We start from the raw sequence: 26,815 nt of genomic DNA, 5'->3' as shown, positions 1-26,815 counted from the left end.
GATTTCTGCCTGTAACCCCACGGTCAAAGAATGCACTTTGACAATCATTCACAGATATGCACAGAGGAGCAAGACTATTTGAGTCACTCAATGTGCATGTTCTCAGCTGAGGCTGAACAAGGTGACTCTTCCTTCTCATACCAGTCCTCATACTATAAATCCATGTCCTTCTCATGGTCTATTTCGTGCCACGGCTTTTGCATTTGATTTTTCTGTTTAAAATGACCCCCAAACATACTGCAAAAGGGCTGCCTGCTATTCTTAGGCATAAGAAGTCTGTGTTTTCCAAAGAAAATACCTATGTTAGATAAGCTTTGTTCAGGCATGAGTCACAGTGCTGTTGGCCAAGGTTAGTGAATTAACTGTATATATTAACTAAGGTATCTTTAAACAGAAATACCTATCAACCAATACTTATTGATCAGTTGACAAAAGTGTTGTGACCAGAGGCTCATAGGAACCTACCCCTATATTTTCTCTAGGAGCAGAGCTTCACTGATTCAGGATTCACAGCACCCTTATGGAATGTAACTATCACAGGTAATGAGGACTGACCTCATAAAGTATGTTCCATTTGTTTTTTAAAATATATAATAGGTAGATACAGATAGACATAAACTTGTTTATACATAGAAAAATATCTGAAAGTGTATGTGCTAAGTCATTTCAGTCGTGTCTGACTCTTTGTGGACCCCATGGACCGTAGCCCACCAAGCTCCTCTGTCTATGGGGATTCTCCAGGCAAGAATAATGGAGTGGGTTGCCATGCCCTCCTCAAGGGGATCTTCCCAACCCAGGAATCGAACCTGTGGCTCTTATGTTTCCTGCACTGGTGGGCAGGCTCTTTACCACTAGTGCCACCTGGGAAGTCGCCTGAAAGTGTTTATATATACCAAACTATTTACAGTGGTTGCATCTGGGGAGTGGAATTAAAGAAATATAAAAAAAGTTTCACTATGTGCCCTTTTTGTCACACTTGCATTTTTTCCGATTTTTTAAACAAGTAATTACTGGTCTGCTAATTTTTCAAACTTATATTTTTTAACAAACTTAAACAATAAATTATTTTTTAATAGCACTCATAAAGCTAAGAACTAGAGAAAAAAGTCATACAATTTGGAATTTGAGCATATTCATTTTAAAAGAAGTGTCAACAAGAAATTGAAAGCCTATAAAGAAATAAAATTAAAATAGACCAGAAAAGTGATAGAAGAGGCAAACTTGCATAAGAAAAGATCAACATTTCTTAACAAATTGCTAAGTAAATAAGAACACAAATAAATAACAAATATCTGTGAGAAGGAGCCCTTTTTTAAGCCAGCAATGATGCAAATGAAAGAGAACATGTAAAAAAAGAGAGTCATCAGGTTTGACCTAACTTATCTCATCAAAGGACCAAATCAGACAAACAAAACGAAACACAAAGGCTTGAAACTAACTCATAATATGGTGAAAATAAATAAGCACAGAGCAAAGGAAACTTCTTAGGTTTGACTCTTTTCAGTATCCCACATTTATGCAGCTAGAATATTTTTAAAGTAGCCTCCCATTTAACCGTTTCAAAAATATTGACCCTTTAATGAGAAATATGCTTTTTTAAATTTCCTCCAAAGAAAGAATACAGCATCAATGTTAGCTTAGTAATTCTCTATAAGAGCAGGTTATTTTTTGTACAGCATTGGGCAAAGAATAAAGAAGGATTGCTGTTCATGTACCACAGGCATAAAAGTTTCGGGGTAAACAAAGGTAGAGAAGCAAGACCTGGCACCCATCCTAACATGAAGACTGAGAGGCAAAAGCTGTTCTCTGAGTTGAAATCATTCTTGTTTCATGAGCAGAAACTCATGAGGTAAGAAGAATTGGGGTGTTATTTCTCTTCTTTCTCATAGGTAGCAACAATGCAGGATAGCACCAGTTGGGCATTAGAATCAGAAAAAGTTTAATACTATCATCCCCACCTCCTTGCATCTGCATCCTTCCCCAGCACTACATCCCAGAAGCTCCTTTGTCCATGGGGCTCCCTCTAAGACGTTACTTTTAAAAAGAAGTATGTGGGTTGAATATTTGGACTGACAGATTCCCAATTAACCCAAATATAAGGAAATCTAGACAATTGAAAACCATTTTGGAGCCTTTTCCCTGGGAGGAAAAGAGGAGTTGGAGGAATAAATCTCCATGAGGAACCGCTGCAAGAGTGAGGCTGTCACTGGGGAAGACGCCTGTTTAGGATGCTGCAAAGGTTTTTTACCACCATCGACATGACTGACATATTGACAGTCATCAACCAAAGAAAGCCAAACAGCTAAAATCTGACCTCTAAACTCAATACATGACATCTTTGTATGACATATTGTTGTTGTTCTGTTGCCCAGTCTTGCTCAACTCTTTGCAACACCATGGACTGCAGCGTGCCAGGCCTCTCCGGCCCTCACCATCTCCCAAAGTTTGCCCCAGTTCAATGTCACTGCATCAGTGATGCCATCCAGCCATCTCATCCTCTGACGCTCTCTTCTCCTTCTGCCCTCAATCTTTTCCAACATCAAGGACTTTTCCAGTGCATCAGCTATTTGCATCAGGTGACCAAAATACTGGAGTTTCAGCTTCAGCCTCAGTCCTTTCAACAAGTATTCAGGATTGATTACCCTTAAGATTGACTGGTTTGATCTCCTTGCTGTCCAAGGGACTTTCAAGAGTCTTCTCTAACACCGCAGTTCAAAGGGATCAATTCTTTGGCACTCTGCCTTCTTTATGATCCAGCTCTCACAACCGTGAGTGACCACTGGGAAGACCACGGTGGTGGTTTAGCCGCTAAATTGTGTCCAACTCTTGTGACCCCATGAACAGTAGCCTGCCAGGCTCCTCTGTCCCTGGGATTCTCCAGGCAAGAATACTGGAGTGGGTTGCCATTTCCTTTGCAGGGGATCTTCCCAACCCAGGAATCAAACCCAGGTCTCCTGCTTTGCAGGCAGATTCTTTACCAACTGAACTAAGAGGGAAGCCTGTAGCCTTGACTATATGGACTTTTGTCAGCAGAGTAATGTCTCTGCTTTCAGCACACTGTCTAGGTTTGTCATAGCTTTTCTGCCAAGAAGCAAACATCTTCTGATTTCGTGGCTGCAGTCACCATCCATAGGGATTTTGGACCCCAAGAAGAGGAAATCTGTCACTACTTTCACCATTTCCCCTTCTATTTGCCTTGAAGTAATGGAGCTGGATGACATGATCTTAGTTTTTTTAATATTTAGTTTTAAGCCGGCTCTTTCACTCTCCTCCTTCACCCTCATCAAAAGGCTCCTTAGTTCCTCTTCGCTTTCTTCCATTAGAGTGGTATCATCCACATATCTGAGGTCGTTGATGTTTTTCCCACCTATCTTGATTTGAGCTAGTAATTCACCCAGCCTAGCATTTTTCAAGATGTGCTCAGCATACAGATTAAACAAACAGGGTGACAATGGACAGCCTTGTCATACTCCTTTCTTAATCTTGGACCAATCAGTTGTTCCATACAGGGTTCTAACTATTGCTTCCTGACCCTCACACAGGTTTCTCAGGAGACAGGTAAGATGGTCTGGTATTCCCATCTCTTCAAGAGCTTTCTACAGTTTATTATGATCCACACAGTCAAAGGCTTTGGCACAGTCGATGAAACAGTGAGTAAAGTTGCTCAGTCGTGTCCAGCTCTTTGCAACCCCATGGACTGTAGCCTACCAGGTTCCTCCGTCCATGGGATTTTCTAGGCAAGAATACTGGAGTGGGTTGCTATTTCCTTCTCCAGGAGATCTTCCTGATCCAGGGATTGAACCCGGGTCTCCTGCATTGTAGGCAGACACTTTACCGATGAAGCAGAGGTAGATCTTTTTCTGGGCTTTCTCTATGATCCAGTGAATGTTGGCAATTTGATCTCTGGTTCCTCTTACAGAATAGAAACTGGGAATCTTCAATGAGAAACTGTCCCAAAAGAGTCACAGGTAGCATGAGAATATGCCTGATCAATGGATATGAAATTGTACTGTACTTCTTTCCTAAAACAGGAAACATTTCTTTAATTTAAAAAAAAAAAAGTTTGCAGGGCATTTATTGATCCTTCAGTGTGAACATTTACATTAATGTTTGAGAATAAAATTTGAGCTTATAAGGAGAGAAAAAGATCACTACGCAAGCTAATCTTATGCCAAGACTGTACCCAAACTAATTGAATTTTAAGTACAGTGGTGAGTTCCTTGTCTTTCCCACCTCTGAGATATTTCAGTGACTGTAGAAAGAATTTTTCACTGTATATTTTAAAAACACATAAACAGACAACACTACGGCTCACAGATGAACTAAGGAAAGGCTTCTTCTGGGGTTTTTGTTCTCCATCTTTCTTTAGAAGTCTGCAAGAAAGGGAAAAGCATGGACCTTGATTAGCACCTGGCCTTGATCTTTTTTAGAGCAGGTAGATTCTGGGGAAACCTTCTAGAAGCCATCATCAACAGTAAAACAAATACATTGTAAGTGTTCAGAGTTAGCTTCATCTGATGAATTGATATAAAAAAATTTTATAGGGCTGCTTGCCCGAGGGCTTTGTTATTGGAAAATAAGAAATTCTAGAGTCTACTTGGCTCAGCATGGCTGATACAATTCCCTGATTCCAGCTTCCTATAGTTTCTCAATTTATGAATTCATCTATCCATCACTTTGAAAAAATAAAGTGATGCTTCTAGTTTCTCTAGGATTTTTTTGGCAACTGCTTATTTGTGACATTTATCTTTCAGGTGAGAACATTTTTGGTAATTGCATCTTTTTTCTCCTTCTGTCCTATTTGTATAAGGTCAAATTGGCCTCTATGCTGTGAGCATGAAGTGCTTAATTGGAACAATATTATTATCCTTTACAATTTACAGAAATATATTTGGCCTCTGTGAAGTGTCATTTTCCTCAGAGAGAATAAGTTGCTTCCTTATTAAGCCCTCTGGAAAAACAGAAATAGTTCTCCTGAATCCTTTGGTGTTGCAAGGCATTCTATCCTGTTGCTCTTAAAGCAAAAGAAAAGAAGAAACACAATGGCCTTGAAATTTTATTCTAAAATCACCCCCAAAAGTGAAAAATCTAAAAAACATAGAGTCGGTCTTAGAACTGTAGGCTTCAGAGGAAGAATACCCTGGAATCCACATAGGAAAGGTTCACATAAGGATCTACCCTTATGTGATCTACATATGTGACTCTATCTTGTTGCTTTTCTTTGTATACCCAGTCTCACACATTCCTATGACTTCAGCTCCCTATTATACAACGATGGCACTAGGTCAAGCAGCCATATTTCTTGGTTCTCTTTTCTTCAAAATTTTAGCATCAAAGCTACAACCAGAAATTCCATCTTCACAAGACCAAAGTCAATGGAATCATTGGCTTAAAAAATTATTTTAATCTCACTGTTTAAATTCCTCTCAATCTTTTTCATAAATCTTAGCTCTCTTTATTTCAACATGAGAATTTATCACCATGTACTCAAAAACTACATCTCCCTCAGTTTCCCCATTTTCTCCTCAGTGGTATTTCCTTTCCCTTAACCTTTTGATCTCCAGACCATCTGGCCGTTTTCACTGCTTCTTCTCTTGTCTTCTATGTCCTGAATCTTGTCAACCCTTCCTCCTCAGCTCTACTCCTTCCTATCTGTTTCCACCACCACTGCCCCCACTCCCCACTCGTGTCCTTATATTATTGGAAAATCCTAAATCATGATAATTTACCCACACCCAGCTCCTCTACCCCATCCTTTTTTTAGCCCACCATGCCCCATATAGCCATCTCTGTCTTCTTAAAATTCCATTTTCAGTATTTTGCCCTATGATCCCATCTTTTCCAGAAATTTCCACTCAGGTTTAATAATCTACACTAAAACAACAACTGTCATCTGTTAGCAGAGTACCCACAACAATCATACCAAGCGCCATACAAATTGCTTCACATACATTATATATAATCCTCACTACAACTCAAAAAGGTAAGTTTTGTTATTTCCACTTTATAATAGAGGAAAGTGAGCCTTAAAATGAGTAAGCAACTCCTCCAATAATGACTAGAGCTGCATCAAAATGCCTATCAGTTTCCCTTTCAAGCGCATGTTTTCCCTGATCATGAAGGTCTCTGATCACCTAATGGATCTTTCCAAACTTTCCCAACCTACAAATTTGAGAGCCTCATCAGTTGGCCTACCTGATCTACTACGTCACCACAAACTTTGTGCCCCCAGAGGTGGCAGTCAAGGTCATGCATGCTGAGAGCAGCTTGTCTAGGTTCAGCTCCTCGCTCCCCGGCTCACCAACCTGGCTTGTGCCAGCAAGTTACTTAATCTCTCTGCACCTCAACTTTCTCATAAATCCTGATAATAACACTCATCTCAGGGAAATGTTATGAGATTAAATGAGACAATGACTCTCTTCACATGATTTCCATCTGTTTCCTCTGTCAAGAATAATCTTCTGTCTCCTTTCAGCTTATGAAAATACAACACAAACTCAACACTAACTTTTGAGTAATTAACTCTATCAGTTTATTTCTTAATTTCATCTATGTACTCTCATAAATATATTTAGAAAATGTCACATTATCTTGCTCTTGATTACATACTACCCTCTGACATTCTTTTCTTCTTCCTTATATAGTGTTTTTCTCTTCCCCAAATGATTACAAATTTCCAAAGGATGCAGACATTATTTCCTGTATGCCTCACAATAAGAACTTAATACTGTGCTGAGCACAAAATGTTTTACCCCCAAGCTGAGAACTTCAGATTTACATTTCATAAATTATTACTTATGAACCATAATATCAGTTACATTTCATTCTTTCCTCTCTTTGCTGCAGTCAAATCGTCTCCCTAGATTCTAATCATCTCCAGCCTAGATTCTAATATTCCAACCCACTGCCTGTACCCTTAGTAATTCATTCACTCATTCATGGCCAGTAAAGGGACTGAAGGAAGGCCAGTTTGACTGAAACGGGAGGAGATGAGAAGACACAGAGTATGATCACACCTGAGAGGAGGGCAGAGTCACAGCGAGCAGAGCCCATCTGTTTTCCTCATCCTACTTTAAGACAGAGCACAGTGGCTACAAGCATTCATTCTGGAGCTAGGGAAGACGGGTCTGAATCCTGACCAAGTAAATGTAGATGATTACCCATCTCTATGCCTCAGTTTCCTTACCTATAAAATGAGAATAATAAAGAAGTTGAAAAAAAAATAACGAAGTTGATGTGATTATCTTCCAGTTTCCAAGGAAATAGACTCTGAGATAGAACTGTGTATAGAGAGTTCTGTGAGAGGAAACATCAGAAAGGCAGTGAGGGCAGCCAGTTGGAAGAGAGGATGAAGTTGCACTGGGAAACAGCTGCAACAGAGCCTCAGCTGATCCCACAGAACAGCTCTGAAGCTGGAATGGTCCTGCAGAGATATCCTGAATTGAGGCAAGTTAACCAGATCTTTGTTCCCCTGAATTGACCAATCATTGGATGCAGGGGCTTCCCTGGTGGCTCAGATGGTAAAGAATCTGCCTGCAATCTGAACCTGTAGGAGACCCAGGTTCAATCCCTAAATTGGGAAGATCCCCTGGAGAAGGGAATGGCTACCTACTCCAGTATTCTTGCCTGGAGAATTCCATGGACAGAGGAGCCTCTCGGGCTACAGTCCATGGGGTCCCAAAGAGTCAGACACAACTAAGTGACTAACACTTTCACTTATCCCTGGAAAGGTATGCAGCCTTGAGCAAAGCAGCTGCTTTCTGCCAAGGGCAATTTCTAGGCAGAGATTTAGCTAAAAGCTGTTAGCAGGACAACACTTCAGGAAATGAGGGAATGAATGTCTTAGTCCTTTGGGGGAGATTTTGTTTGACACACCACAGCATCCACTACAGTTAACATAAAGATTAAATGAATTAATACCTATAAATCACTTAGGATGACACCCGGCGTATTTTAGCCCAAGATAAGTGTTAGTTGTTACTTCAGTTTTATTGCCTAGAAGGTCTTTGCTTTACCTGAAGGCTTACTGACTAAAATTCTAAAAGAAGGGTGACAGTATTTCTTTTTATTTCAATTCCCTAAGCAGTGAAACTCTGTAAATATTTACGCATTCATTTGATTATTTATGGGTTTTGCTTCTACCTATTACACAATGCTGTAGCTTGTTGTACATTCAAGTGTTTATTTCCATACTGTCTATCACAGCTTAAAACAGAGAACAGTGTCTTCTTAACTAAACATGGTCATCACTAAACACATGTCAGAGCAACTGCTGGTTATTTAAGGAGTAAATTAATATAGATAGTATTGAAGAGAAGATGAAATTGTAAAAACAATGTCAAACTTAGGGGCCTTCTTAAATGCCACAAGGACTAAAAATCGGCAAATCCCTGAATGGATATCCTTTCAGCTACCCTCTGGGATTTTGCTCGCCTCTTGGCATTATTCCCTAGACACCCAGCAATCAAAGTTTGGGGACCCTTTGGCTGTTATTGCAAGAGATTTGATATCACCCTGATGCTGGGAGGGATTGGGGGCAGGAGGAGAAGGGGACGACAGAGGATGAGATGGCTGGATGGCATCACCGACTCGATGGACATGAGTTTGGGTGAACTCCGGGAGTTGGTGATAGACAGGGAGGCCTGGAGTGCTGCGACTCATGGGGTCGCAAAGAGTCGGACACAACTGAGCAACTGAACTGAACTGAACTGAACTGATGTAACTACAAAACTTTAAATTTAGCAAAAATTGATAGTATACATCTCTTGCCATATATACTACGATCCCTCAAAACAATGTAATGCTCTGATTCACAATTTATAAACTTATTTAATAGCATTAATGAGTAAATATATAGTTTTATGAATTCTCTTAATCAATGTTTCATAAATGTACAACTATTAAATATTTTATGGTAAGAAAATATTCCCATACACAAAATTTGGACCTTTTCATTCCTCCTTATCTCATACACTATGTGTCTTTTTCAACCTGAAGGCATCAGAGACACTAGAATCCCCTTAAGGCTAAAGATAATATCTTACTTTTATATGTATTCCTACAGCACCTTTTATACAACAGAAAAAAAAAAAAAAATCCTTTTACAAAGATTTATTGCATACTTGGTAGGTGCCAGACTCTGTACTGGGTGCTAAGAATGTAATACTGACTAAATATATAATTTTTTTACCCTCACATAACTTACAATCTAGTAGAAGAGACAAACCATAAGAAAAAAAAATCTATCATTTATACTTTTGATAAACGATGTGGGGAAAATAAAGGGTATGATAAGTGATTATTTTCTGGGAAGTTGTTTCAGATTGGGTGGGCAAGAGGAGAGAGGGAGCTGCCAGGAAAAAAAAGGCAGAGTTCAAGCTGAGATAGAAAGGATGAGTAGGAGTTGGCCAACAACACTGATGGCTGGAAAAGGAAGGACTCCTCAGTGTTAACACTGGCAAATGGACAGAACCATTTGCATTTGGAATGCAATTCAAAGATAAATTTGATTGAAAACTAGACATGCAAATTTTTAAAAATTTGTTTACTTCAGAAACAATTTAATAAAACAAATTTTTGGTTCACTAGTGAAATATTCATTCCAGTCAAGGAGCAACTGTCATGGTAAGTGTTACAAGTACAGGGCGAACAAGATGGTGTTAGTCCTCTTAGAGCTTACAGTTCAGCCAGGAGAGACCAACAGACAACGATACAAAAAGGGGCAAGTGCTGGGAAGGGGCTGGTACGGGGAGATAAGACAGTGGCCCCAAAAGGGGCCATGAAATTCAAAGAGGGCCTCCTGACAGGAAATAGCATATGACTGCAGATGTGCTTTAGTTGGAGATGTAGCTACTGTCACAGTAGCAGGCTGAGCACAAAGTTCAGGGTCCCTCATGGGAAAGGATTAGCCTGCCCGCAAAGTTCGGAATGCCTGAAAAGAGGCCTTGACCCCAGAGAGGAGCCTTGAAAGAAGACAGAAAATATGAGGGGATATTCATAACATATCTATAACACATGAACATTTGAAGGGGCTGAACAAAGGAACTTGAAACCTTGAAGTTTGTTTTTTTTAAGACGTAAAATAAACTAAATTATATTTAAAATTAAATTAACTCATCAAAAATAATTCCACACTAAAAACAAATCAAAAAAAAATAAAACTAAGTATTATTTCACTAAATTATTTACAAATCACTGTTTTTCTCAACTCAGTAACATTTTTTTTTTTTTTGGCACTTACCTACTGTTTATGTTTCAATTAAACTTCTTTAATTTAGGAGATCTCATTTGCCAGATCACAAGAGAGCCAGTTTTATGTGTGGACTTTATCACATGTACCCCATACATTTCAAAAATAATATGAATACTAATAATGAAAACCACACTATCTGGGCATTTCCTGAGTGTTGTGACTTTGATAGTAGACTTTTTACAATGGCTTGGCATCTCAGATGGCATTCATTTTGGGGTTTTGTTTGTTATCTCTTCAGACACAACCCTCCATACCTGCTCTTCCTTAAATCAGCTAAACTGTTGAATGGCAAAACCTCTCTGCTTTGGGCAACTACAACATTGTAATATAATCTTTCTGTTGTTCCCAATAAAAGCCCGTCAGTGGACTTCTCAGCCTGTCTACATGTGCAGTCTTTAAGTGTGGATTCCACACACTTATGAGTAAGAGAGAAATGAGTAAAGAAAAAAAATATACTGGATGGAGGAAGTGGAAAACCAGGGGAAGGAAACAGAAAGAGCAAAAGAGAACAGTTTACCACAGAAAACGGAGAAAGAGAACTCCAAAGAACTTGAACACCCTCTTTCATGTATATTATCAGGTTCTCTAAAGTCAGGAAAAAGGAAGAGAGTTCCAGAAAAACATCTATTTCTGCTTTATTGACTATGCCAAAGACTATGACTCTGTGGATCACAATAAACTGTGGAAAATTCTGAAAGAGATGGGAATACCACACCACTTGACCTGCCTCTTGAGAAATCTGTATGCAGGTCAGAAACAACAGTTAGAACTGGACATGGAACAACAGACTGGTTCCAAATAGGAAAAGGAGTACCTCAAGGTTGTATATTGTCACCCTGCTTATTTAACTTCTACGCAGAGTACATCATGAGAAACGCTGGGCTAGAAGAAGCACAAGCTGGAATCAAGATTGCTGGGAGAAATATCAATAATCTCAGATATGCAGATGACACCGCCCTTATGGCAGAAAGTGAAGAGGAACTAAAAAGCCTCTTGATGAAAGTGAAAGAGAGTGAAAAAGTTGGCTTAAAACTCAACATTCAGAAAACGAAGATCATGGCATCTGGTCCCATCACTTCATGGGAAATAGATGGGGAAACAGTGGAAACAGTGTCAGATTTTATTTTGGGGGGCTCCAAAATCACTGCAGATGGTGATTGCAGCCATGAAATTAAAAGACGCTTACTCCTTGGAAGGAAAGTTATGACCAACCTAGATAGCATATCGAAAAACAGAGACATTACTTTGCCAACAAAGGTCTGTCTAGTCAAGGCTATGGTTTTTCCAGTGGTCACGTATGGATGTGAGAGTTGGACTGTGAAGAAAGCTGAGTGCCGAAGAATTGATGTTTTTGAACTGTGGTGTTGGAGAAGACTCTTGAGAGTCCCTTGAACTGCAAGGAGATCCAACCAGTCCATTCTAAAGGAGATCAGCCCTGGGTGTTCTTTGGAAGGAATGATGCTAAAGCTGAAACTCCAGTACTTTGGCCACCTCATGCGAAGAGTTGACTCATTGGAAAAGACTCTGATGCTGGGAGGGATTGGGGGCAGGAGGAGAAGGGGACGACAGAGGATGAGATGGCTGGATGGCATCACCAACTCAATGGACGTGAGTCTGAGTGAACTCCAGGAGTTGGTGATGGACAGGGAGGCCTGGCATGCTGCGATTCATGTGGTCACAAAGAGTCGGACACGACCGAGTGACTGAACTGAACTGAAAGTCAAGAAAGTCTTAGCAGCTGTTTTCTTAACATTTTTACCACATTTTATAATGATCAGGCAATCCCAGAAATCTAAATGTCTTGCATTTTTTAGTAACTCAATTCAGTTCTAGTCTTAGCTCAAAATACGCTTGTGGACTCAATACCTACTCCGTGGTAGGCTTGCACTAGAAGCAAGCCTTTCTCAAGCACGCCATAGGCTGTACCATGATTCACGACCATCCATGGTAAGAACAAGGGATACACGTTGTGCACTCTGTATGCAGAGTAAGTGCCAGAGAAATGAATTCTGATGCCTAAGTGCAAACAAGGGCAATGCCAAGACCAAGTGCCATGCCTTCCCCTGTGGATTCCACCTGCCTCCCTCACTGAATCAAAACGGGTTATTAGTTTAAATAAAGCCATCCTTTAGGTTTCCCTGGTGACTCAAATGGTAAAGAATCTGCCTGCAAAGCAGGAAACCAGGGGTCAGTCCCTGGGTCGGGATGATCCCCTGGAGAAGGGAATGGCAACCCACTCCAGTATTCCTGCCTGGAGAAATCCATGGACAGAGAAGCCTGGCAGGCTATAGTTCATGGGGTCACAAAGAGTCAGACATGACTGAGCAACACCTTAGCCATAAAATAAACAAAAGAGGATTCTTTTGTGATGGCTATAATTTTTTTCCTTAGAAAAAAAAATCACCCTTTGGTGGAGGTACCTGTTTACCCTAAATTTAATACAGTATAGTAAATATTTATAATATCTCCCTAAGCTTCCTTCTGCTAATAGTGAAACACTGAACCACACATGTGCATTGCATGGTAGAACTATCCGCCCCCACTGGGTGTTACCTAATACTTATGTGAAAAACAATTTTTATTTGGATTCATGCTTCACTTCATGCTTTCAAGAGATCTGTATCTGAGAAGGCAGGGAGTTGATTTCCAGAAATTGCTGCACATGCAAGATTTCGGCACTATGTTTACCTCTGGTAAAGCAACTCAACTTCTGTATTTCAAATGTGGTCTCCTGGTCTCTCTCAGATGTTCTTGGGGACCCAGAGCAATACATGAGCTTCTGCTATTGCTCACAGGGCACAGCGGTGGCTTTCAGATGGAGTCATTCAGTTAAACCCAAGTATAACAACAGAAAGCAGAGGGGCTTCTTTCCAGCTGGTGTTCAATTGTGCAAGGTATCATCAAGTCCTTTTCCCAAGGCCGGCATCTTCCCTTCTGTTCAGTAAATCCCTCCACAGAATCTGAAAACCTCAGGTTTAAATGTTGCATGATAAGCCAAGTGCAGCACAGCTAAGGTTCCATGCTCCTAACACAAGGGACCCGGGTTTGATCCTGATCAGGAAACTAGATCCCATGTGCCGCAACTAAGACTCGAGGCAGCCAAATAATTTTTTTTTTTTTTTTAAGGATAAGATGGTATATTAAAAAAAGACAGTAACACAAAGGGTGGGGCATGAAATCTTATCAGAGCTCTCTGTCAACTTCAGATCCCCTCCCATGAGACTTTAGACCTCCTTGAAGCATTAACCCTGAAAGTGACTTGAACTGTAAAGATCTGGAATCCAGTCTCCTGGATCCCTCTCTGGGATGTCACCCAGAGCCCAACTTATGTTAAATTCCACGGTGGGACAGAGAGGGCAGTAATACAGATAGAAACTCACCTCAGGAAGATCCAGGGTTCCTCCAATGTCTGACATGTTCAGCCAGCCCTGACCCTGAGTTCACAACAGCCACCATCCCTCTTCATCCTAACATCATGCACATGCTTAAACACGACAAAAACAATCTCCTACAGCCCGTAACAGTCTCTTACACAGTCAGCATAGTTCAGCAATTTAAATACTAATGTGCCTCAAGTACCTATTTTCTAATCCAACAACTCACTTGACTTTCATGCCTTAAAGGCATGTCATAAACAAAATTTTTCTAATCTTAAAGGAATGCAACCCATCCTCATTATTCAATGAATATTCATTATTCATTCATTTGCCTGCTCGTTATAAATTATCTGTAATCCTCAAATCAATACACACGATGTTCCCTGATCATTCACAGATGTGTGACGAATGGAGAAGAACATGAAGGGTTGGACCCCACATTCCCAGTGAGGGGGATCGAGGCAGTGCTCGGCCTTCTGGTTGAGGGTCTCCTGGCTCAGACTACCGGTAAAGCATCTGCCTACAATGTGGGAGACCCGAGTTCAATCCCTGGGTCTGGAAGGTCTCCTGGAGAAGGAAATGGTAACCCACTCCAGTATTCTTGCCTGGGGAATCCCATGGACCAAGAAGCCTGGTAGGCTATAGGCCATGAGGTTGCAAAGAGTCGGACATGACTGAGCGACTTCACTTCACAGTACACAAGTACTCTTGGTGCAGTCTGTTTAGAGCCACCTTTTCCACATTTTTGTGTGTTTTATTGGGGATTTCACTTTCCAAATGAAGACCACTGAAGGGCTGCCTAGTGTCCCTAAGCATAAGAGGACAGAGACGTGCTGACAGAGAAAAGAGCTGTGTCAGGTACACCCTGTTCAGGCACGAGTTCTACTGTTATTGGCTTCGAGATCAATGTTAGTGAACTAACAATATATGTTGAACAAGGTGTCTGTGACGGTTAATTTTATGTGTCAATTTTACTGCTCCTTGGGGTGCCTAGATTAAACATCATTTGGGAGTGTGTCTGTGAGGTGTTTTCTGATGCAATTTGCGTTTGAATCAGTCAAGTTGATTGCCTTCCCCAGTGTGGGCAGGCATCACCCGCTCCTTTGAGGACCTACATAGGGCAAAAGGTAGAAGGAGGAGGGATTTGTCACTTGTTCCTCCTGCCTGCCTTGAGCTAGGACTTCTACTCCTGGGCTGGGATTTACACCATCAGTTCCCCAGGTTCTCAGGCTTTTGGACTCAGACTGGAATTACACCACCAACTTTCCTGAATTTTCAGCTTGCTTATGGCAACTCATGAATCAGCCTCTATAATTACATGAGCTAATTCCTTGTAATAAATTTATACATATATATATATTTACTATATTAGTATATATATTGTATATGAACTTTCCAGGTGGCACTACTGGTAAAGAACACTCCTGCCAATGCAGGGGACATAAGAGACAAGGATTCAGTTCTTGGGATGGGAAGATACCTTGGAGGAGGAAGGTATTAATGTATTAATAAAATTTTAAGGTATTAATTAAATTTTCATTTAATGGAAATGGAAGATACCTTGGAGGAGGATTCTCCAGTATTCTTCCCTGGAGATTCCCATGGACAAAAGAACCTGGTGGGCTACAGTCCACAGGGTCGCAAAGAGTCAGGCATGACTGAGGCAACTTAGCACACATATATTCCATATACATAATATATAGTATGCGTGCACACTCAGTCACTCAGTCATGTCCAATTCTTAGCGATTCCATGGACTATAGCCCACCAGGCTCCTCTGTCCATGGGAGATTCTCCAGGCAAGTATACTAGAGTGGGTTGCTGTGCTCTCCTCCAGGGGATCGTCCCAACTCAGGGATAGAACCCACCTCTCCCATATCTCCTGCATTGGAGGTTGACTCTTTACCCACTGAGCCACCTGGGAAGCACAATATATAGTGTGTGTGTGTGTATATATATATATACACACTCTGACCAACACAGTGTCTTTAAATAGAAACACACCTGTAACAAGGATATGTATTAAACAGCTAATGAAAATGTCATGATCAAAAGCTCCCATGAACATAACCCTGTATTTCCCCTAACTCAGTGTTTGCAGCAACTTCATAGAACAGAACTGTGGTTAATAAGAAAAATGACTGCCGCCATTCTCTCGTTGTGTGGGTGCATGACTGCTCAGTTGCTTCAGTTGTGGCCGACTCTGTCTGATTCTGTGGACTATAGCCTGCCAGGCTCCTCTGTCCATGGAATTCTCCAAGCAAGAACACTGGAGTGGGTTGCCATGCCCTCTTTCAGGGGATCTTCCTTACCCAGGAATCAAAAAAGCTAGAGATTTCTAGAAAAACATCTACTTCTGCTTCACTGACTACGCTAAAGTCTGACTGTGTAGACCACAACAAACTGTGGAAAATTCTTAAAGAGATGGGAATATCAGACTACCTTACCTACCTCCTGAAAAATCTGTATGCAGGTCAAGAAGCAACAGTTAGAACTGGACATGGAACAACAGACTGGTTCAAAATTGGGAAAGGAATACATCAAGGCTATGTAAGGCTGCCACCCTGCTTATTTAACTTCTGTGCAGAGTACATCATTCTAAAGCTGGGTTGGATGAAGCACAAGCTGGCATAAGGATTGCAGGGAGAAATACAATAACCTCAGATACACAAATAACACCACCCTTATGGCAGAAAGTGAAGAGGAAATAAAGAGCCTCTTGATGAAGGTGAAAAAGGAGAATGAAAAAGCTGGATTAAAACTCAACTTTCAAAAACCGAAGATCTTGGCATCCAGTCCCACCACTTCATGGCAAGTAGATGGGAAACAATGGAAATGGTGAGAGACTTTATTTTCTTGGGCTCCAAAAATCACTGCAGATGGTGACTGCAGCCACAGAAACAAAAGATGATTGCTCCTTGGAAGAAAAGTAATGGCAAACCTGGATGGCATATTAAAAAACAGAGACATTACTTTGCCAACAAAGGTCCATCTAGTCAAAGCTATGGTTTTTCCAGTGTTCATGTATGGACGTGAGAGCAGGACAGTAAAAAAAAACTGAGCACCGAAAAACTGATGCCTTTGAACTGTGGTGCTGGAGAAGACTCTTGAGAGTCACTTGGACAACAAGGAGATCAAACCAATCAACCTTAAAGGAAATCAACCCTGAATATTCATTTGAAGGACTGATGTTGAAGCTGAACCTCCAATACTTTGGTCACCTGATGCAAAGAGCTGACTCATTGGAAAAGACACTGATGCTGGAAAAGATAGAAGGCAGGAGGAGAGGGGGACGACAGAGCCAACTCAAGGGACATGAGTTTGAGCAAGCTCCAGGAGATGGTAAAGGACAGAGAAGCCTGGCATGCTGCAGTCCATGGGGTCACAAAGAATTGGGCACAACTGAGCTACTGAACAACAATAACAACAGGGATCGAACCCATATCTCCTGCCTCTCTGCATTGACAGGTGGGTTCTTTACCGGTGAGGCATGTCCTCATCATCTAACACCAAAAAGATCACCATGAGCTCCTAATTTGTCTTTTTACTTTCATCTTTCCCCTCCTGGTTACCCCTCCTCCACTGCCCATGTGAACTGACTGCGGGAACCTCTCCTGATTAACACTCTGTCCTCTGAGATCACACTGTGCCTGCAGCCACACCTCATCTCCAGATTCCAAGGAAGCACTTGAAGTTCCTGTGATAACAAACTGTTGGAGGTCTCTGCATTGTTAGGCTCTCTTTTCCATATGTTGACCTCTCTGCCTGGGACATCTTTCCTTACCTTTTTAAGTCAATGACACCTACTCATTTTTTGAGCCACAACTCAAATGGCACCTCCATCTAAAGTGTTCTCTGATCCAAAGACAGGAAGAGACTGGAGCTCCTTGCTCAGGGTAGCTTCTGCATTTGTTGACTGAGCGACTTCACTTTCACTTTTCACTTTCACACATTGAAGAAGGAAATGGCAACCCACTCCAGTATTCTTGCCTGGAGAATCCCAGGGATGGTGGAGGCTGGTGGGCTGCCATCTATGGGGTCGCATAGAGTCAGACACGACTGAAGTGACTTAGCAGCAGCAGCAGCAGCATGCTAAAGGCCTTGATAATATTCAGTGGTAATTGTTTATATTTTCCTATCTCTTTGCCCTACTAGACTTTGAAAACAGGAACTGTCTTTTCATGTGTGATCTGCAGGAAGTTGCCTATATTACTCAGAATATAATATTCAGTAAGGAATGATGAAAAATAAGTAAGTGAATGAATAAATGATCTCACTCTGACTGACTTACTCTCCTTAATCTTATGTGACTCTCATCCTGGTCTCATTCTCTACCTGCTTAAAGTAATTATAATTTGATAACTAGCCATTGAAAGAAGGGCAGAAGTTTCCAGGCAAAACTGTAACTGCCAGGTGTTGGCTATTTTAAAGCTTATGGTTGAAACCAGAAAAATACCAGGCCTCCTGCCTAACCTTTGCTTTGACCAGGAAACTCCCTCCCTCTTTTCTCTATTATCTACAATGTATCCTTGCTTGAAGGTCTAAACTTTTTCTTCTCTAAAAAGCCTTCCCAGCTACCCTCCCATCTGCTCCCAACCTCTGATTAACTTATCTTCTTTTTCTCCCTGAGAAGTTCTTAGTACATGTGATCCAGCACTTTCAATTCTCCTTCTAGTTCTGCTGACCTTTCTCTAGACCTGTCTCCTGAGCAGAGACAGGAGATTCTTGAGAGCATGTATCAACACACAGGAGATGTGAAACAGATATTTGCTAAGAAGTTCCATTCAGTCACTCAGTTGTGTTCAACTCTGTGCGACCCCATGGACTGCAGCATGCCAGGCTTCCATGTCCAACATCAACTCCAGGAGCTTACTCTAACTCATGTCCATCGAGTTGGTGATGCTATCCAACCAACTCATCCTCTGTCATCCCCTTCTCCCCCTGCCTTCAATCTTTCCCAGCATCAGGGTCTTTACCGATGAGTCAGTTCTTCACATCAGGTGGCCAAAGTATTGGAGGTTCAGCTTCAGCATCAGTCCTTCCAATGAACATTCAGGACTGATTTCCTTTAGGATGGACTGATTGGATCTGTTTGCACTCCAAGGAACTCTCAAGAGTCTTCTTCAACACCACAGTTAAATAGCATCAATTCTTCGCTGCTCAGTTTTCCTTACAGTCCAATACTCACATCCATACATGACTACTGGAAAAACCATAGCTTTGACTAGACAGATCTTTGTTGGCAAAGTAATGTCTCTGCTTTTGAATATGATGTCTAGGTTGGTCATAGCTTTTCTTCCAAGGACCAAGTGTCTTTTAATTTCATGGCTGCTGTCACCACCTGCAGTAATTCTGGAGGCCAAAAAATTAAAGTCTCTCCCTGCTTCCATTGTTTCCCCATCTATGTGCCATGAAATGATGGGACCAGATACCATGACCCTAGTTTTCTCAATGTTGAGTTTTCAGCCAACTTTTTCACTCTCCTCTTTCACTTTCACCAAGAGGCTCTTTAGTTAATCGCTTTCTACCGTAAGTGTCGTGTCATCTGCATATCTGAGGTTATTGATATTTCTCCCAGCAATCTTGATTCCAGCTTGTGCTTCATCCAGCCTAGCATTTCTCATGAGGTACTCTGCATATAACGTAAATAAGCAGGGTGACAATATACAGCCTTGATTTACTCCTTTTCCTTCTTGGAACCAGTCTGTTTTTCCATGTCCAGTTCTGTTACTTGTTGACCTGCATATAAATTTCTTAAGAGGCAGGTCAGGTGGTCTGGTATTCCAATCTCTTTCAGGATTTTCCACACTTTATTGTGATCCACACAGTCAAAGGCTTCGGCATAGTCAATAAAGCAGAAATAGATGTTTTTCTGGAACTCTCTTGCTTTTTCGATGATCCAGCGGATGTTGGCAATTTGACCTCTGGTTCCTCTGCCTTTTCTAAAACCAGCTTGAACATCTGGAAGTTCATGGCTTACATACTGTTGAAGCCTGGCTTGGAGAATTTTGAGCATTACTTTGCTAGTGTGAGATGAGTACAATTGTGGTGGCAGTTTGAGCATTCTTTGGCATTGCCTTTCTTTGGGATTGGAATGAAAACTGACCTTTTCCAGTCCTGTGGCCACTGCTGAGTTTTCCAATTTTGCTGGCATATTGAGTGAAGCACTTTAACAGCATCATCTTTTAGGATTTGAACTAGCTCAACTGGGATTCCATCAACTCCACTAGCTTTGATTGTAGTGATGCTTCCTAAGGCCCACTTGATTTCACATTTCAGAATATCTGGCTCTAGGTGAGTAATCACACCATCATGGTTATCTGGGTCATGAAGATCTTTTTTGTACAGTTCTTCTGTGTATTCTTGCCACCTCTTCTTAATATCTTCTGCTTCTGTTAGGTCCATACCATTTCTGTCCTTTATTGAGCCCATCTTTGCATGAAATGTTCCCTTGGTATCTCTGATTTTCTTGAAGAGATCTCTAGTCTTTCTCATTCTATTGTTGACCTCTATTTCTTTGCACTGATCCCTGAGGGAAGCTTTCTTATCTCTCCTTGCTATTCTTTGGAACTCGGCATTCAAATGGGTATATCTTTCCTTTTCTCCTTTGCCTTTTGCATCTTTTCTTTTCTCAGCTATTTTTAAGGCCTCCTCAGACAACCATTTTGCCTTTTTACATTCCTTTTTCCTGGGGATGGTCTTGATCACTGCCTCCTATACAATATCATGAACCTCCGTCCATAGTGCTTCAGGCACTCTGTCTATCAGATCTAATCCCTTGAATCTATTTATCACTTCCGCTGTATAATCATAAGGGATTTGATTTAGATCATACCTGAATGGTCTAGTGGTTTTCCTTACTTTTTCAATACAAGTCTGAATTTGGCAATAAGGAGTTCATGATATGAGCCACAGTCAGCTCCCAGTCTTCTTTTTGCTGACTATATAGAGCTTCTTCATTTTTGGCTGAAAAGAATATAATCATTCTGATTTCAGTATCGACCCTCTGGTGATGCCCATGTGTAGAGTCTTCTCTTGTGTTGTTGGAAGAGGGTGTTTGCTATGACCAGTGCGTTCTCTTGGCAAAACTCTGTTAGCCTTTGACCTGTTTCATTCTGTACTCCAAAGCCAAATTTGCCTGCTACTCCAGGTTTCTCTTGACTTCCAACTTTTGCATTCTAGTCCCCTCAAGGAAAAGGACATCTTTTTGGGGTGTTAGTTCTAAAAGGTCTTGTAGGTCTTCATAGAACCATTCAACCTCAGCTTCTTCAGCATTACTGATTGGGGCATAGACTTGGGATTACTGTGATATTGAATGGTTTGCCTTGGAAACAAATGGAGGTCATTCTGTTGTTTTTGAGATTGCATCCTAGTACTGCATTTCAGACTCTTTTGTTGACTGTGATGGCTATTCCATTTCTTCTAAGGGATTCTTGCCCATAATAGTAGATATAATGGTCATATGAGTTATATTAACCCATTCCAGTCCATTTTAGTTTGCTGATTCCTAAAAAGTCAGTGTTCACTCTTGCCATCTCCTGTTTGACCACTTGCAAAGCTGAGTGCCAAAGAATTGATGCTTTTGAACTGTGGTGTTGGAGAAGACTCTTGAGAGTCCCTTGGACTGCAAGGACATCCAACCAGTCCATCCTAAAGGAGATCAGTCCTGGGTGTTCTTTGGAAGGAATGATGCTAAAGCTGAAACTCCAGGACTTTGGCCACCTCATGAGAAGAGTTGACTCATTGGAAAAGACTCTGATGCTGGGAGGGATTGGGGGCAGGAGGAGAAGGGGATGACAGAGGATGAGATGGCTGAATGGCATCACCAACTCGATGAACGTGAGTTTGAGTGAACTCTTGGAGATGGTGATGGACAGGGAGGCCTGGCGTGCTGCAATTCATGGGGTTGCAAAGAGCTGGACACGACTGAGCAACTGAAAACTGAACTGAATTTGCCTTGATTCATGGAGCTAACATTCCAGGTTCCTATGCAATACTGCTTTTTACAGCATCAGACTTTACTTCCATCAACAGTCACATCCACAACTGGGTGTTGTTTTTGCTTTGGCTCCATCTCTTCATTCTTTCTGGAGTTATTTCTCCACTGATCTCCAGTAACATATTGGGCACCTACCAACCTGGGGAGTTCATCTTTCAGTGTCCTATCTTTTTGCCTTTTCATACTGCTCAGTACGAAAGTGAATCCCAATAATTCTATGAGGTAGGTGTTACAAATAGCATAGGAGCATAGCAATAATGATTGAGACTAATGTTCCAGGATCTAACCACTGGGGCTGTAATCCTGATGTCCCATTCTCTCTGGGAAACCTTAAGTTACTAAATTTCTTTATGCCTCAGCTTCCCCATCTATACAATGAGATTAATGAAAGCACGTATCTATTGCTTAGATCTTTCATCCTTATTAAAAGGGAGAATGCACACCAATCACTAAGCAAATTCCTTAGCACAATCCCTCGCCCACTGTGCATAGTCAGTACATTTGCTGTTTAGTTGCTCAATCCTGTCTGACTCTTTTGCAACCCCACAGACTCCTCTGCCCATGGGATTTTCCAGGCAAGGATATTAGAGTGGTCTGCCATTTTCTTCTCCAGGGGATCTTCCCAACCCAGGGATTGAATCCAGGTCTCCTGAATTGCAGATTCTTTACCATCTGAGCCACACGGGAAGCCCCTACTTAATGCGTAGTTGGCTATTATTCATCTATTTTATGCCATGCCATGCTAAGTTGCTTCAGTAGTGTCCAACTCTGTGACCCTATGGGCTCTAGCCTGCCAGGCTCCTCTGTCCATGGAATTCTCCAGGCAAAAATACTGGTGTGGGATGCCATGCCCTCCTCCAGAGGATCTTCCCAATCCAGGGATCAAACCCCTATCTCTTAAGTCTCCTCCACCGGCAGGCAGGTTTTTTACCACTAGTGCTACCAATCTATTTTGTAGTGATAAGAAAACTGGTGCTAAAGAATAAAATATCCTGTTTTATATAGCAACTTCTCACTAGCTCTGTGATGACCTAGAGGGGTCAGATGGCAGGGTGGTGGGAATGCTGGGAGGAAGGAGGGATGCTCAAGAGGGAGGGAATATATGCATAGTTAGAGTTGATTCACGTTGTTGTATGGAAGAAACCAAAACAACACTGTAAAGTAATTATCCTCCAACTAAAAATAAAAATTAAAAAAAATATATATATATTATCCAAGATCACTCAGATAAATTGAGAGGTAGGGCTGAAGTAGCAGAAAGTTAAGAGGGTTTCAAATGGTAAAATGACAAGGCTGAAATGGAGTAACAAAGGTCAGCTGACTCGAAGAGGAGGGTCTCAGACACAGTCCTGTAGGGTCCATACAAAGGGGATGGCTGCACAGACAGAGATCATGGTAGGATGCTGTGATCCTGGTGAGCAAGGCTTGGGGTGAAGGGATGAGCAATACAACACAAGAGAGTGCATTCTAGAATGGGGTTTGAGGGCATGTTGGTTCAGATAAGGCACACAGGGCTAAACAGAGCAAGATGGGCTGGAAAAGAGTTCAGCACAATGAGCAAGTAAGAGCACCCCCAGGTGAGCCCCCTCCCCAGGAGATAAACACTGCCCTGGAGCCTGTGACAAAGGAGTGTCTGGAAATAAAGCTGTGAATGCTTTAATCTGAGAGAGGAGTACCCCTGTGGCATTCTCACTTGTACTTGGTTCCTTCACCTACATTTTCTTCCCTTTGGGCAAAGATCAGCTATGTGCTTGTGCCCACCCCTGCAGCCAACATCTACATTAGGCAGAGGAAGCACAGTGCCCAGGGTCTAAGATACTTTCAGTGGTGCATGAAAATATTTTCATTTTCATTACTTTTCAAGTTGGAAGAGAAAAATGACATAAAAATAATGAATACATAAAAATGAATCCACCCCATGTTGTATGCATCTTTATATCAACACAGTCCTAAACTATGATTATCAATGTGGAGGAAGGGGTTTTTGAAGGCAAAAGTGCTCAGCTTAGTGAGGGAATTACTTTCTACATAAAGCACCAAAGTCATAATGCAGTCCTGCCAATCATGTGGGGTGGAATCAGTGAACAAGAAATGCTAAAAAGACTTGGAAAAAGCCCAGAACACGAGGGACCTATGTTTGGGAAAGAAATCTCTCTCTTTGGGGTGAGGACAAAGAAGATGCCAGATTCTGCCCACTCCCCCAGCCCCACCCCCCACCTCAGCAAGGGTACAGCTTTGTATCCACCCACATTAATTACACCTATGGGACCCATTCAGTCATTTTCATGCAACATCGAAGATGACCCAAGTACTTTGGCATCTTTGTTTCTATCATTTGCTCAAGCTCTTCCTCATGTTCCGCCTGTGAAATACCTAGCTCATTGATGCTGCCTCAAAATGTTTTAAAAAATGACAGCATCAATTTTCCCTGTTTTGAGCTCTTGAATCATTCATTTAGAAGAATGGAATTTTCATGCTGCAACCTAAATAAGACCTATACATCTAGTCTTACAAAATATTAGTATCAATTAAGAACAGCTCTTATCACTGAAATCTTTTGAACAAGTAAGAAAGACAAGGAGTTGCTCCTCCTCCTTATTTTGCACTGAACACAATCCATTGGGGTTTATAAATACACTTTATCAAATCCCTCTGTGCAAGTAGTCCTGAGTGTTTCCCCCACCAACCCTGCACCATGAGAGAATGAATAAATGAATATCTAAGAGGGCCCACACAATACCCACGAGATAATCGGCATGCTGCAAGTGTCTGAAGATATCGTGTATGATAGACACCAAGGAGTGACCCTGTGCATTTCACTCCTGAATTACTGGTTGGCAGAAATGGCTGAGCAATACAAACAGATCCGAGGAGGATACAACAGATAAACTCAGAAAACCAGTGGGCATGATTAGTAGATGGCAGAAATATATTTCTGTCCCCTGCCACCCTCACCGATTTACGCAGGACACAGTTTCTGATTTCCTTTGTTTTTCAACCTCAGTCTATTCTAGCTCCAGTGACTGACTACAAATGGCCACACTGTTTACAGAAGGCTGGGGTGTCAGTTGTTGAAGGAAGATGGAATCGAGCAAGTCCACCTCCCACTCCAGAAGTCTGGTTCCCAGCTCAATGGAGGCTCCTGGGGTTCCAGCCTCCTAGGGAGTCAGTGAAGACCACCGGAGGTGATCTCTAAATCCAGTCTCTGCGAGACCAGCTTGCAGTGGCCTTGCAAGCGGAAGGAGACAGAGGGAGCATCGCCACAACAGCCACACTGAAAATAATTATTCTGATCCACCAACACCAACTAAACTATGAGAATGGTCTTGTAAGCAAGGTCTGCTTTAATAGAAACATAAGTATTATGCATTGCAGTCTATTATAAATTGGTTGTAATTTTCTCCTGACACTTTCTGAATTAGTTAGTATACAAAAATAATAATAATAATAATAACAAATGCCACAAAGCAAAAAAAAGCAAACTCGATGTCTGAAGGTTAATGATTGCTCATGAAAGCCACAGAAATAAATTATCTGCCTAGGGACACTGTCACATGATCAGCACAAAAGCAGCAAGAGCCAAAAATGTTTATGTAGAGGGAAAAAACACTGTCAGCGTCACAGAACCCTTCCCCCCACAGCTAAATTCGAGTCCTGAGCCAGCCAGCTGCTCCTGACTGCTTACATTAAACTAATTTGTGCTGCTACATTGCAGCTGCTTAATTTTTAGGCTGAACTTTATCACCAATAAGTGTTACAATAACAAGCGATATGATGGTATCTCTGAAGAAATATCCATCAACCTCCAAACAATGACAGCTTCAGGAGAGGAGACTGCAGAAAAACAAATTAAAACAACAAAAAAAAAGACAGAAAAGAAAATCACCCCCACACTGCCTCTTTAAAGGGGGGGAGGGGCGAACTTTTAGTGGGAAAGGCTTTAAAACGCTGCTTTGTTCCGAAGGCCATTCTGAAATGAAGAAGGGGGATGATTGAAAAGGTTAGCGAGCAGGGGAGGAGTTAACAAGTAAGATGTGCTTTTGCTAAGAGAGGGTGATTTGCAAGGTGAGAGCCTGAGATGGGAGAAGGCAATTTTGCTACAACAATGCATCCAGCCCCTCTCTTTCTCTTGCTCACTGCCCCCCACCCCATACCCCAAACCTTATGCCAACCCAACCTGGAGCTTAAGCCGTGATTCCAGACTTGTTCTCCACATTCTCCTCTGGCCAGCCCGGCACTGGAGCTGACAGTATTACTTGTTGTTCCCCAGGTCTTCCTGTGTTGTTTTCCTAGCCCAGTGTAAATGCAGAAACTCTTCTTTGGACAGAAACAGACACTGACCTGAACTGGTTTCAATTCCTGCCAAATATGCAGGCACTGTTTTTGCTACATTTTGGAATTTGGCTTACACCCTAAGTCAGGCATTTATTTGTACTCTGAAGTAGAATAGAGACCTAACTACTTAAAACATAAAAAGATTTTTTTTTTAAGCATTAGGAATGTACTGAAACTTTTCCACTATTAATTCGTCTGAATATGATGAATGTTTTTTAGTTGAGCTATCTCATTACCCTCTCCTGTTTACTATGTGTGTGGGGGGGAGGTGGGGGTGGAAGGGTAAAGGTTGTGGGGGACAATTCAGCTTCACCCTGCTCAGTAATTACAAAAACAATTCCTTTGAAAGCCGGGGAAGAACACTCATGTCAGCTATTTACAGCATTTTTTAAATTCTGTGGTTTTCAGAATTAAGGTTCAAAGTAAGTGTCACTAATGTTGAGTAATAAAGTAGTTTTCCTTGCACAAAGATACTCTAAATTTAAAGAGAGATGTTTACGCTGGAATAATTTTCTCTGGCAGGAAAGAGGGGCGGGCGGGCGGGGGGAGATTTAGACCCATCCCTGTTTTTTTCAACTCCGGGACACCTTTACACCTCATGGTCTCAGCCCAATCCTAGCAGTATTTTCTTTTTTCAGGCGGCTGATAAATCACACTACGGAGCTGACTCAGAATGCCACAGGGCAGGGCCTTGTTTCCATGGGTTTCTGTTGATGTCCCCCGACTGTGGCTGGGTGAGTGTGTTTGTGAGAGTTCTCTAAGGGACAATCCCAGAGGACGTGGATATGGAAGGAGTCCCTAGGGCCCGTCAGGATGGCTCAGCCCCTGTGCCAAGTGGGTCACTGTTGTGTA

General features: G+C 41.6%; 1 long non-coding RNA gene across 6 annotated transcripts in view; it reads right to left on the bottom strand.

Moving 5' to 3' along the window:
- LOC147366227 (uncharacterized) overlaps positions 1 to 26,815 on the bottom strand; it is a 514,655-nt gene that overhangs the window by 272,737 nt on the left and 215,103 nt on the right. The window lies entirely within an intron of this gene.

The sequence above is a fragment of the Bos grunniens genome, chromosome 9, assembly GCF_055505025.1.
Source record: "Bos grunniens cultivar Pamir isolate PY7600 chromosome 9, Bosgru_T2T1.0, whole genome shotgun sequence".
Classification (NCBI taxonomy): Eukaryota; Metazoa; Chordata; class Mammalia; order Artiodactyla; family Bovidae; genus Bos; species Bos grunniens.
The sequence above is the reverse complement of the archived record's forward strand: the minus strand, read 5'-3'. Positions and strand labels throughout refer to the sequence as shown.